General features: G+C 41.1%; 1 long non-coding RNA gene across 4 annotated transcripts; it reads left to right on the forward strand.

Moving 5' to 3' along the window:
* Positions 1-305: 305 nt before the first annotated feature.
* On the forward strand, positions 306-3,242 carry LOC111981224 (uncharacterized). Of its 4 annotated transcripts, none has more exons than XR_002879570.2 (9): positions 309-425; positions 535-632; positions 889-967; positions 1,097-1,472; positions 2,226-2,332; positions 2,430-2,615; positions 2,722-2,816; positions 2,918-2,993; positions 3,155-3,242. It is a non-coding gene; the product is annotated as an uncharacterized lncRNA (long non-coding RNA). The 4 variants fall into 4 exon arrangements; XR_002879568.2 differs by having other exon boundaries at positions 314-425; positions 889-1,201; positions 1,347-1,472; XR_002879569.2 differs by having other exon boundaries at positions 306-425; positions 889-1,485.
* The last annotated feature ends 7,682 nt before the right edge of the window (positions 3,243-10,924 follow it).

The raw sequence follows: 10,924 nt of genomic DNA on the forward strand, positions 1-10,924 counted from the left end.
TCTCCCTCACTAACTTTAAGCACCAGCTGTCAGAGCAGCTCACAGATCACTGCACCTGTACATAGCCCATCTGTAAATAGCCCATCCAACTACCTCATCCCCATACTGTATTTATTTATTTATCTTGCTCCTTTGCACCCCAGTATCTCTACTTGTACATTCATCTTTTGCACATCTATCACTCCAGTGTTTAATTGCTATATTGTAATTACTTCGTCACCATGTCCTATTTATTGCCTTACCTCCCTTATCTTACCTCATTTGCACACAATGTATATAGACTTTTTCTACTGTGTTATTGACTGTATTTTTGTTAATTCCATGTGTTGTGTTGTTGTATGTGTCGAACTGCTTTGCTTTATCTTGGCCAGGTCGCAGTTGTAAATGAGAACTTGTTCTCAACTAGCCTACCTGGTTAAATGAAGGTGAAATATATATATTTTTATATATATTATATCTGAAATTATTATGATTTCAATGAATGTCATATCAGAGTGCAAACAATGTTTCAATTTGTCATTTTTTTGCTTAAAGGTCAGTACACTGTCTAGCCTGCCAGAAGTTTGAGAGGGCGAAGACTGTGGCGCCGGAGTTGAAGCCCATCAAAGTTGTTTCACCATGGCACATGATTAGTAAGTGTCCCAATTCAAAGTTAGCCCTGATAAGTTGGTTTGTAATGTTTGCTTTACATTTACATTTACATTTAAGTCATTTAGCAGACGCTCTTATCCAGAGCGACTTACAAATTCTTTATTTGACCACAGCAGAGTTCAATATTATAGAATGTGTGTGTGTGTCAGTATCCTTGCAAATATGAAAGCTGTATACTGTATGACACAGATACGGGTAAGAATAAAGTAATCTTCTCTCTAACACTTTGAATGTTAGGGGTGGACCTCATCGGACCCTTCACAAAATCCAGGAATGGCAACAGCTGGTGTCTGACGGTGACCGATCACTTTACCAAGTGGGTGGAGGCAATACCCATTAAGATCAGTAAAGGAAGAGTATGTGCTCGGAATTCCCTTCTGTAACCCATTAAAAAGGGTGGTTGGAACAAATAAATAGATTTTCGTTTTGTATGATACCTATCAAGAACGAGACTGGCAAGGCCACCTCCAAGGCGATGGTGGACATCTTCAACACACATGGTTCTCCTGAGGTCACCTTGAGTGACCAAGGTAATGAGCGCTGGAACAAGGTACGGATGTTGTAGGTTATATTCTGTCACCAATGGCGTGTTTTATTTTTTTACATTTTTTGTTTGTTTTTCCATGGTACATAATCAGATATATTTCAATATCTTACATTGTCAATAGATATCGCTTTCCTACCCCCTCCTCCAGGTTTGGTGAATGGACCAACCAGACCCTCAAGGCTGCCATGGACAAGTCCCTTGATTGGTACCAGGAAGAGTGGGAAAGTAATTCTCTTTGSACACAACAGCAGCATCCAGGCCTCCACAAACAAAGGTAAACAATTGAGGTAAACAATGCAATTGAATATACAATTATAGCATATTGTTACGAATCCCTTTGGCCCGACAGTCTAGGGGGATGGTAACGAGACCCGTAACATAACTCACGCAAATTATAATAGTGAAAACGTAACAGTGAGAACAAATAACCACGACAACTTAAATCTACCGTCAACCTCTCAGAGTTTATTAGTAAACACACGGTAATGGGGGGGGGGGGGGGGGAAGAAACCCAAGGAAAGAAACAAATATCCCAAAACACCCCTAAGCTAGATTAGCCTACTTCAACAACAGCTAACTAACTAACCAAAAATACAGAGGGTGGTCCGCCCAGTTCTAACTAGTGTATTTAGACAAAGTTCACCTACGGGTAGTGTATGCCCATGGGTGACCTGTCTGGTTACCCCCTTTTCCCACCATCAAACAAACACTCAAACACCATAACAAAAACAATACTCACAGGTGGGGACAAAGTGACATGTAGGTGCTAAACCACACAAGAGATCTACAGATATATGGCATTGACAGAGAGATTGAGCTCCAGAGAAAACAACTGACAGGGTTTTTAAACCAAGGGAAAGGGGATGTGATTGGGTACTTGTGAGAAGGGGAGAAGGAGAGAAAAGAAATACACACAGGATACACACAGAATAATTGTATCCGTAACACATATGCTGTAGTCTTTCAAATTTGTGATTGACTTAGTATTGTTGTTTGTCTGTTGTATTTTTGTATAACGTACTTTCAGATAACTGAAACCCCACTTGATGTGGTGGAAGTTGTCGAACCAAATCAGAATGCCTTCGYGGTCCAATTCAGGCATGGACTGAGAAGGATGTGGAGGTTTTTGACCAGGTAAAAATTATTGTAAGAAAATATGTAGATATGAGATATGTAAGAAATGTATTTGTAATATGAAATATAATTGCATTTATTCCTGTTATCAATAAAGGTGAGACTGAACATGGACAAGGCGCAAAAAAAAACAGAAGGAGAGCTACCGGAGCAGAATCAAGAAGGGGACCAAGTGCTACGACATCTGGGCGAATTACTTGGTTTGGAAGAAGGACGAAAGGAAGGCGAGACCTGGGAAACTTCGCTGTTTTTTCGCTCCTAGCTGGGGTCAGCATCTGTTAAAGTAAATATAAAACCTCTTAGATAATTACTATTTGCATTAGCCCACAAAATAACCTGAAGCTAGTTTTAGATTCCCTAACACTAATATTTTCTGTTTGTCTTCCTAGGGTTACCTCAGCGGAAGTCAACAATCTTCTACATTTGGAGCAGTTTGYCGGTCAAGCACTGACGCCCTACACTTCAGTGAAGCCCAATAGACTAAGTATGTTAAGCTTTGGTTGACATTTGAGAAAGCAAGAAATGGTAGTTATGCTGAGCTTATAAAAATGTACCTGATCAATTTACCTCTCCAAATGACATTAGGACCATCAACTGTCCGAGCCCCCCAGGAGGTATCCCATCCACCAGAACCAGTGAGTCGGAGGGGGACCAGCTTGAGGTAGGCTATACCTTCTAAAAGTGTTGAAAAGTACATATCTCTCATTTATAACACTGCACTAATCCATCAAATGTTTTCACAGTAAAGTGTAAACTGTGTGTTTGCTTGTTTATGTCTCTGTCTCCTACCTTGTTCCCTTTAACTCTGCTCTTGTTCCCCAGGAACTGGAGGTTCTGCCCAACACCCAGACATAGATCCACCTGATGTCCTCCATTACCAACCACCCTCCATCTTTTCATTAAATATTCTACAGCTACTGTTGTTGTCATGTTGTCATCATCTGCTAAGAAAGTGAGATAATATGTGAGATAAATCAAATCGTATTGGTCACATACACGTGTTTAGCAGATGTTATTGTGTAGTGAAATGCCTGAGTTTCTAGCTCTGACAGTGCAGTAATATCTAACAAGTAACATCTAACAATTTCACAATATATACCCAATACACACAAGTCTAAGTAAAGGAATGGAATTAAGAATATATAAATATATGGATGAGCAATGTCAGAGTGGCATAGACTAAGATACAGTGGAATAGTATAGAATACAGTATATATATATGTCATGACGTTGGCCTGGGGGTCGGTTTACGACAGTCATAAATACCTCTCCCCCCCTTTTTCCTCTCTCCACCCTACTGATGTGACATTAGAAAACCCCTTGGTTAACATAGAGATTCTGGGAACATCAGAAGGTGGGGGGAAATGAACTATATTCTGATAATCCGACCAACTGAACATATGCGGTGGTACTTAATGAATATGATGTCAGTTCGGTTGTCATCTGATACATTCTCATCAATGATAGAATGACATAAACTCTACAGTGGAAAGTCTACACATCAGAGTTATCGGATTCACATGGAATTGTTGTTCAATTTAAATGTTTGAATATGAAATTATTCGTGATGGGATGAAATGTGATTTTAGCTTCTAAAATGTGAGAATTGGGTTTTCATGAGTGAATTAGGCCCGACTCAGTGGCCCGCCCACGTGAAGAGACATAGGTTGTAAATTATGAAACACACCCCTTTTCTCCCTCCACTATATAAGCCCTTGACGAAAATGTAACCTCCTGTTCCAAGTACGTGAGGTCTGCAGCCTCTGTGTTAAAAAGGACTAACATGTCAACTACAGAACTAAGCCAACATCAGCGTGAGCTTTGGTTGCGAATGGTATGAACTTTGAACTCTTATTCACTACAGAAGTGATACCTCCTAGACGTTGAGTTAGCAACAGCAGCTGCAAACGTAAATTAGGAAAGGACAGACAGAGTAACCCGTCTACCACACCACGACGTTACTACAACGTATCCATTTTACCAACAGAGACATTCTTCAAAGGACAAAGYACTCAGTTGGACAACTCGGCCTCCCATCTACCACCAACCTACCGAAGCGCAGCTCAGAGTAAATATTTATTGCATTTTCCTTTTCCAAATGGAAAATGCATAAGATACTGTATTTACGATAGCACGGCTTCGCCCTTTGTTCCTCAGTCTTCCCGCTCTTTCACTCAAACCCAGCCCCTTTTATTTTGTGTAACCAGATGTCATATCTGTTCCGCCCGCTAGGGACGTTTTCCTTTATGATGTAATTTGTAATCAAGGTATGATTCATTCTGTGTATATGTAATTCTGTGTGATTAGTTAGGTATTTAGTAAATAAATAATTAAACCCAATTTTGTATTACTGATTCAACTTGTTAGCAGGGTTCGTGAAGAATTTACAACTTTCAGATGAGACTGAAATAAGGTGACGATTAATCTTGACTGCTATTGATGTAAAATATTACTAGGTCTTTAAGAGTTTATTCGGAAGATAACAGCTCTATAAATATTATTTCGTGGTGCCCCGACTCTCTAGTTAATTACATTTACATGATTAGCTCAATCAGGTAATATTAATTACGGAGAAAGAATTTTCTAGAATAGCATGTCATATCACTTAATCCGGCATTGCCAAAGACACGACACATATGAGATGGGTAATGCAAGATATGTAAACATTATTAAAGTGAATAATGTTCCATTTATTAAAGTGGTCAGTGATTTCAAGTCTATGTATATAGGCAGCAGCCTCTATGAGCTAGTGATGGCTATTAAACAGGCTGATGGCCTAGAAGATAGAAGCTGTTTTTCAGTCTCTCGGTCCCAGCTTTGATTCACCTGTACTGACCTCGCCTTCTGGGTGATAGCGGAGTGAACAGGCAGTGGCTCAGGTGGTTGTTGTCCTTGATTAACTTTTTGGCCTTCATGTGACATCGGGTGSTGTAGGTGTCCTGGAGGGCAGGTAGTTTGCCCTCAATGATGCGTTGGGCAGACCGCACCACCCTCTGGAGAGCCCTGTGGTTGCGGGTGGTACAGTTGCCATACCAAGCGGTGATACAGCCTGACAGGATGCTCTCAATTGTGCATCTGTAAAAGTTAGTGAGGGTTTTAGGTGCCAAGACAAATTTCTTCAGCCTCCTGAGGTTGAAGAGGCACTGTTGCGCCTTCTTCACATGTTGCGCCTTCTTCACCACAGTGTCTGTGTAGGTGGACCATTTCAGTTTGTCAGTGATGTGTACGCCGAGGAACTTGAATCTTTCCACATTCTCCACTGCTGTACCGTTGATGTGGATAGGGGGTGCTCCCTCTGCTGTTTCCTGAAGTCCACGATCATCTCCTTTGTTTTGTTGACGTTGAGTGAGTGGTTGTTTTGCTGACACCACACTCTGAGTGCCCTCACCTCCCTGTAGGCTGTCTCGTCGTTGTTGGTTATCAAGCCTACTATTGTTGTGTCATCTGCAAACTTGATGATTGAGTTGGAGGTGTGCATGGCCWRGCAGTCATGGGTTAACAGGGAGTACAGGAGGGGAATGAGCATGCACCCTTGTGGGGCCCCAGTGTTGAGGATCAGCGAAGTGGAGATGTTGTTACCTACCTTCACCACCTGGGTCTAGGACCCTATTGCACAGGGCGGGTTTGAGACCCAGGGCCTCAAGCTTAATGATGAGCTTGGAGGGTTCTATGGTGTTGAATGCTGAGCTATAGTCAATGAACAGCATTCTTACATAGGTATTCCTCTTGTCCAGATTGGATAGGGCAGTGTGCAGTGTGATGGCATCATCTGTGGATTTATTGGGGCGGCAAGCAAATGAAAGTGGGTCTAGGGTGACAGGTCTCTCAAAGCACTTCATGATGACAGAAGGGAGTGCTACGAGGCAATAGTCATTTAGTTCAGTTACCTTTGCTTTCTTGCGTACAGGAACAATGGTGACCATCTTGAAGCATGTGTGGACATAGACTGAGATAGGGAGAGATTGAATATGTCCGTAAATGCACTAGCCAGCTGGTCTGCGCATGCTCTGAGGACATGGTTAGGGATGCAGTCTTGGCCGGCAGACTTGCGAGGGTTAACATGCTTAAATGTCTTACTCACGTCAGCCACGGAGAAGGGGAGCCCACAGTCCTTGGTAGCGAGCCGCGCCGGTGGCACTGTCTTATCCTTAAAGCGGGCGAATAAGGCTGGTTTTCCTTTTGTAGGTCGTGATTGTCTGTAGACCATGCCACATACGTCTCATGTATGAGCCGTTAAATTGCGACTCCACTTTCTCTCAATACTGACGTTTTGCCTGTTTGATTGCATTGTGGAGGGAATAACTACACTGTTTGTATTCTGCCATATTTGGATAGAAAACACTGAAGTTTCTAAAACTGTTTGAATGATGTCTGTGAGTATAACAGAACTCACATGGCAGGCAAAAACCTGATAAAAAATCCAACCAGGAAGTGGGAAATCTGAGGTTTGTAGGTTTTCAAGTCTTTGCCTATCCAATATACAGTGTCTATGGGGTCATATTGCACTTCCTAAGGCTTCCACTAGATATCAACAGTCTTTAGAACTGTGTTTCAGGCTTCTACTGTGAAGGGGGAGCGAATAGGAGCTATTTGACTAAGAGGTCTGGCAGAATGCCATGAGCTAAGTCAGGCGTGCGGCTGTGAGAGCGAGCTGCGTTCCTTTTCATTTCTAACATTATTGAAGATTTATGATAAAACATCCTAAAGATTGATTCTATACATCGTTTGACATGTTTCTACGAACTGTAATATAACTTTTTTGACTTTTTGTCTGAACTAATTGCTTGCGTACTTGGATTACTGGACTAAACGCGCAACTAAAAAGAGGTATTTGGACATAAATGATGGACTTTATCGAACAAAACAAACATTTATTGTGGAACTGGGATTCCTGGGAGTGCATTCCGATGAAGATCATCAAAGGTAAGGGAATATTTATAACGCTACTTCTGAGTTTTGTGACACCTCTCCTTCTTTGGAAAATGGCTATGTTTTTCTGTGACTTGGCGCTGACCTAACATAATCGCAAGGTGTGCTTTCGCCGTAAAGCCTTTTTGAAATCTGACACAGCGGTTGCATTAAGGAGAAGTTTATCTTTAATTGTGTGTTTAACACTTGTATCTTTTATCAATGTTTATGATGAGTATTTCTGTAATTTGATGTGGCTCTCTGCACTTTCACAGTATGTTTGTTTGAGACAATGCATTTCTGAACATAACACACCAATTTCAAATGAGGTCTTTGGACATAAAGATTAACTTTATCGAACAAAACACACATTTATTGTCTAACATGGAGTCCTGGGAGTGCCATCCGGTGAAGCTCATCAAAGGTTAGTGATTAATTTTAACGCTATTTCCGTCTTTTGTGACACCTCTCCTTCTTTGGAAAATGGCAGTATGGTTTTCTGTGACTAGGCGCTGACCTAACATAATCGCAAGGTGTGCTTTCGCRGTAAAGCCTTGTTGAAATCAGACACTGTGGCTGGATTAACAAGAAGTTTATCTTTAAAATGTTGTATAATACTTGTATGTTTGAGGAATTTTAATTATGAGATTTCTGTTTGAATTTGGCGCCCTGCAATTTCACTGGCTGTTGGCGAGGTGGGACGCTAGCGTCCCACATATCCCAGTGAGGTTTAATGCATGAAAGAGATAATTGGACTGAACAGTGTGTGAACCTCAAAACCCTCGCTAACCGGCTGAAGAAAGAGCAACCAAGGTGTTCAATACAACAGTGACTTTTAACACTCCTATCTGAGTRCGAGCCATCACCTTGGTATAGGCGGCAGGAGTGCGCCATGAGTCCTGAGACCGTGCATGTGGAGTGAGCATGAAGAGAGATAACATTCAAACTTCTCTCATGCTGCTGGTGTACTGGTGGGAGAAATGGACCAGACAGAAMGGTGGTGGCGGCTCAGGTGAGAGACTCTGGGACATGGAAAAACAGATTTATTTATTTGGATATTGAAATCGGGACATTATCAAGGGCTATCAAATGTGACAGGCAAGAGTTACACATGTGCCGTTGGGAAGATGAACTGTAACGCTATCTGGAGAAGGACCAATGAAGACACGCTTGAAGTGCTGGGGTGGTAACCCGTGCCTGTAATTGTCTAGTTGTGTCACGACTTCTACCTAAGGTGGCTCCTCTCCCTGTTCGGGCGGCGCTCAGCGGTCAGCGTCTCCGGTCTACTAGCCATCACCGATCCCTTTTTCCTTTTCTGTTTGTTTTGTCTATGGTTCTTTTCACACCTGGTTTCATTTGCGTTAATTTCTGTGTGTATATATGTACCCTGTTGCCTGCCTAGGTTTGTGCGGGATTAGTCTTTCGTTGTAATGTGCTCGGTTGGATTTACCGTTATTTGTTTTCACAGTTAAGTAAGTGTATGAGTGTCGGAACTGTGTTCGTTCCTCCGTGCGTTTGCACGGGTTCTCTGTTACGAGGACGTCGTCCTTTTCAATTGTGCCATTCCAGTGTTGGTGGACTGTCTTATTAAAACACGCTTCTCAGACATCCCTGCTCTCCTGCGCCTGACTCCTACACCTATCACCTAGACGCACCTTATCACAAGTTGGAGTGTCAGGTTTATTGAGGAAGGTCTACACACTGCAAAATGTATAGCAGTTTGGACTAAGAATGCATTGAGATACTGATTTTTCATTACCATGCCACTCGCAACAGGAATCATTAGTTATGCTAGAGACATGAGAGGTGCCATAGTCAAGGGTCTACACCAGAAGTTTATGGTTATCTGTTGGAGGAATGTATATGGTGGGTGCATTTAAGCTTATACTGTATTGAGTGCAGGGAAAACGATCACATATGGCAGACACTTATAAGGGTGGAGAGCCGTGGATTAGTGATGAAGGGGGGAGTGATCAGATTAAGGGAGAAGGAACAGTTTTTTGCTCACTTAACTTCTAGCCTAGCAATAAATATGCAATGTTTAGATAGAAGGAGGAGACTCCACCCAAATTGTGGTATATATTAGAGGTCGACCGATTATGAATTTTCAACACCGATACCGATTATTGGAGGACCAATAAAAGCCAATACCGATTAATCAGATGATTTTTATATATATTTGTAATAATGACAATTACAATAATACTGAATGAACACTTTTATTGTAACTTAATATAATACATAAATAAAATATATTTAGTCTAAAATAAATCATGAAACATGTTCAAGTTGGTTGAAATAATGAAAAAACACAGTGTTGMAGAAGAAAGTAAAAGTTGATTATGTCATCAATATCATCAACCATGTGTAGTTAACTAGTGATTGATAAGTTTAATGCTAGCTAGCAACTTACCTTGGCTCCTGGCAGCCACAAGGTCCTTTTGACGCTGCACTCGCGTAACAGGTGGTCAGCCTGCCACGCAGTCTCTTCGTGGATTGCAATGTAATCGCCCATAATCGGCATCCAAAAAGGCTGATTACCGATTGTTATGAAAACTTGAATTCTGCCCTAATTAATSGTCCATGCCGATTAATCGGTCGACCTCTAGTATATATATTATCACTGGTGGAAATATGTTTTTGTCTGTTCAGCTGTTTGATCCTTTGGGGTGAATAAACTTGGTTGGAGCTTTTATAGAGTCCGTCAATTTCTTACTCTGATATTTAGAACCTAACACCAGGTATGGTGAATGTTTTGGGACCACTAATTAGGCAATATTTTGATAATGGTATGGGTTTCCCTGTTCATATAGACAGGGTTTGAAATCAAAAACAGTGCTAACCGGTTTTCCTCGTCTGTCTCATTCCCCTCTGTGTCATCACTAGCTTTAAGCACCAGCTGTCAGAGCAGCTCCTGTACATAGCCCATCTATAATTTAGCCCAAACAACTACCTCTTTCCCTACTGTATTTATTTATTTATTTATTTTTGCTCCTTTGCACCCCATTATTTCTATCTCTACTTTGCACATTCTTCCACTGCAAATCTACCATTCCAGTGTTTTACTTGCTATATTGTATTTACTTCGCCACCATGGCCTTTTTTTGCCTTCACCTCCTTATCTCACCTCACTTGCTCACATTGTATATAGACTTATTTTTCTACTGTATTATTGACTGTATGTTTGTTTAACTCCATGTGTAACTTTGTGTTGTTGTATGTGTCGAACTGCTTTGCTTTATCTTTGCCAGGTCGCAATTGTAAATGAGAACATGTTCTCAACTTGCCTACCTGGTTAAATGAAGGTGAAATATATATATATTTTTTAATTGCTTGTGTTTTCTGTGAATGTGATACGAGAGTGTGTGAGGGTAGAAATAAGTGTTCATCTTAATTAGGATAATAATATATAGAAATTTGCATCATAAGATGATTCAAATTTGGATAATAAGTTTTAATTTAACGTTATCTTGGGGTTCCGTTCATCACTGCCCATCATAGAATATCACGGGGTGGTACTGAGCACGGGATGTTATTTTAGAAAGTAGAGGCAAGTCTATAATTTCTGGAAGTCTAGAGAACCATTGAGGATCCCATGACCGGTCAGGGTAGTGTCTGGGAAACTTCTGCTTTTTTTCCACTGGGAAAATGTTTGCTGAGCCAATGGATTGGTTGATGTGAGTA

The sequence above is a fragment of the Salvelinus sp. IW2-2015 genome, linkage group LG3 (assembly GCF_002910315.2).
Source record: "Salvelinus sp. IW2-2015 linkage group LG3, ASM291031v2, whole genome shotgun sequence".
Lineage (NCBI taxonomy): Eukaryota > Metazoa > Chordata > Actinopteri > Salmoniformes > Salmonidae > Salvelinus > Salvelinus sp. IW2-2015.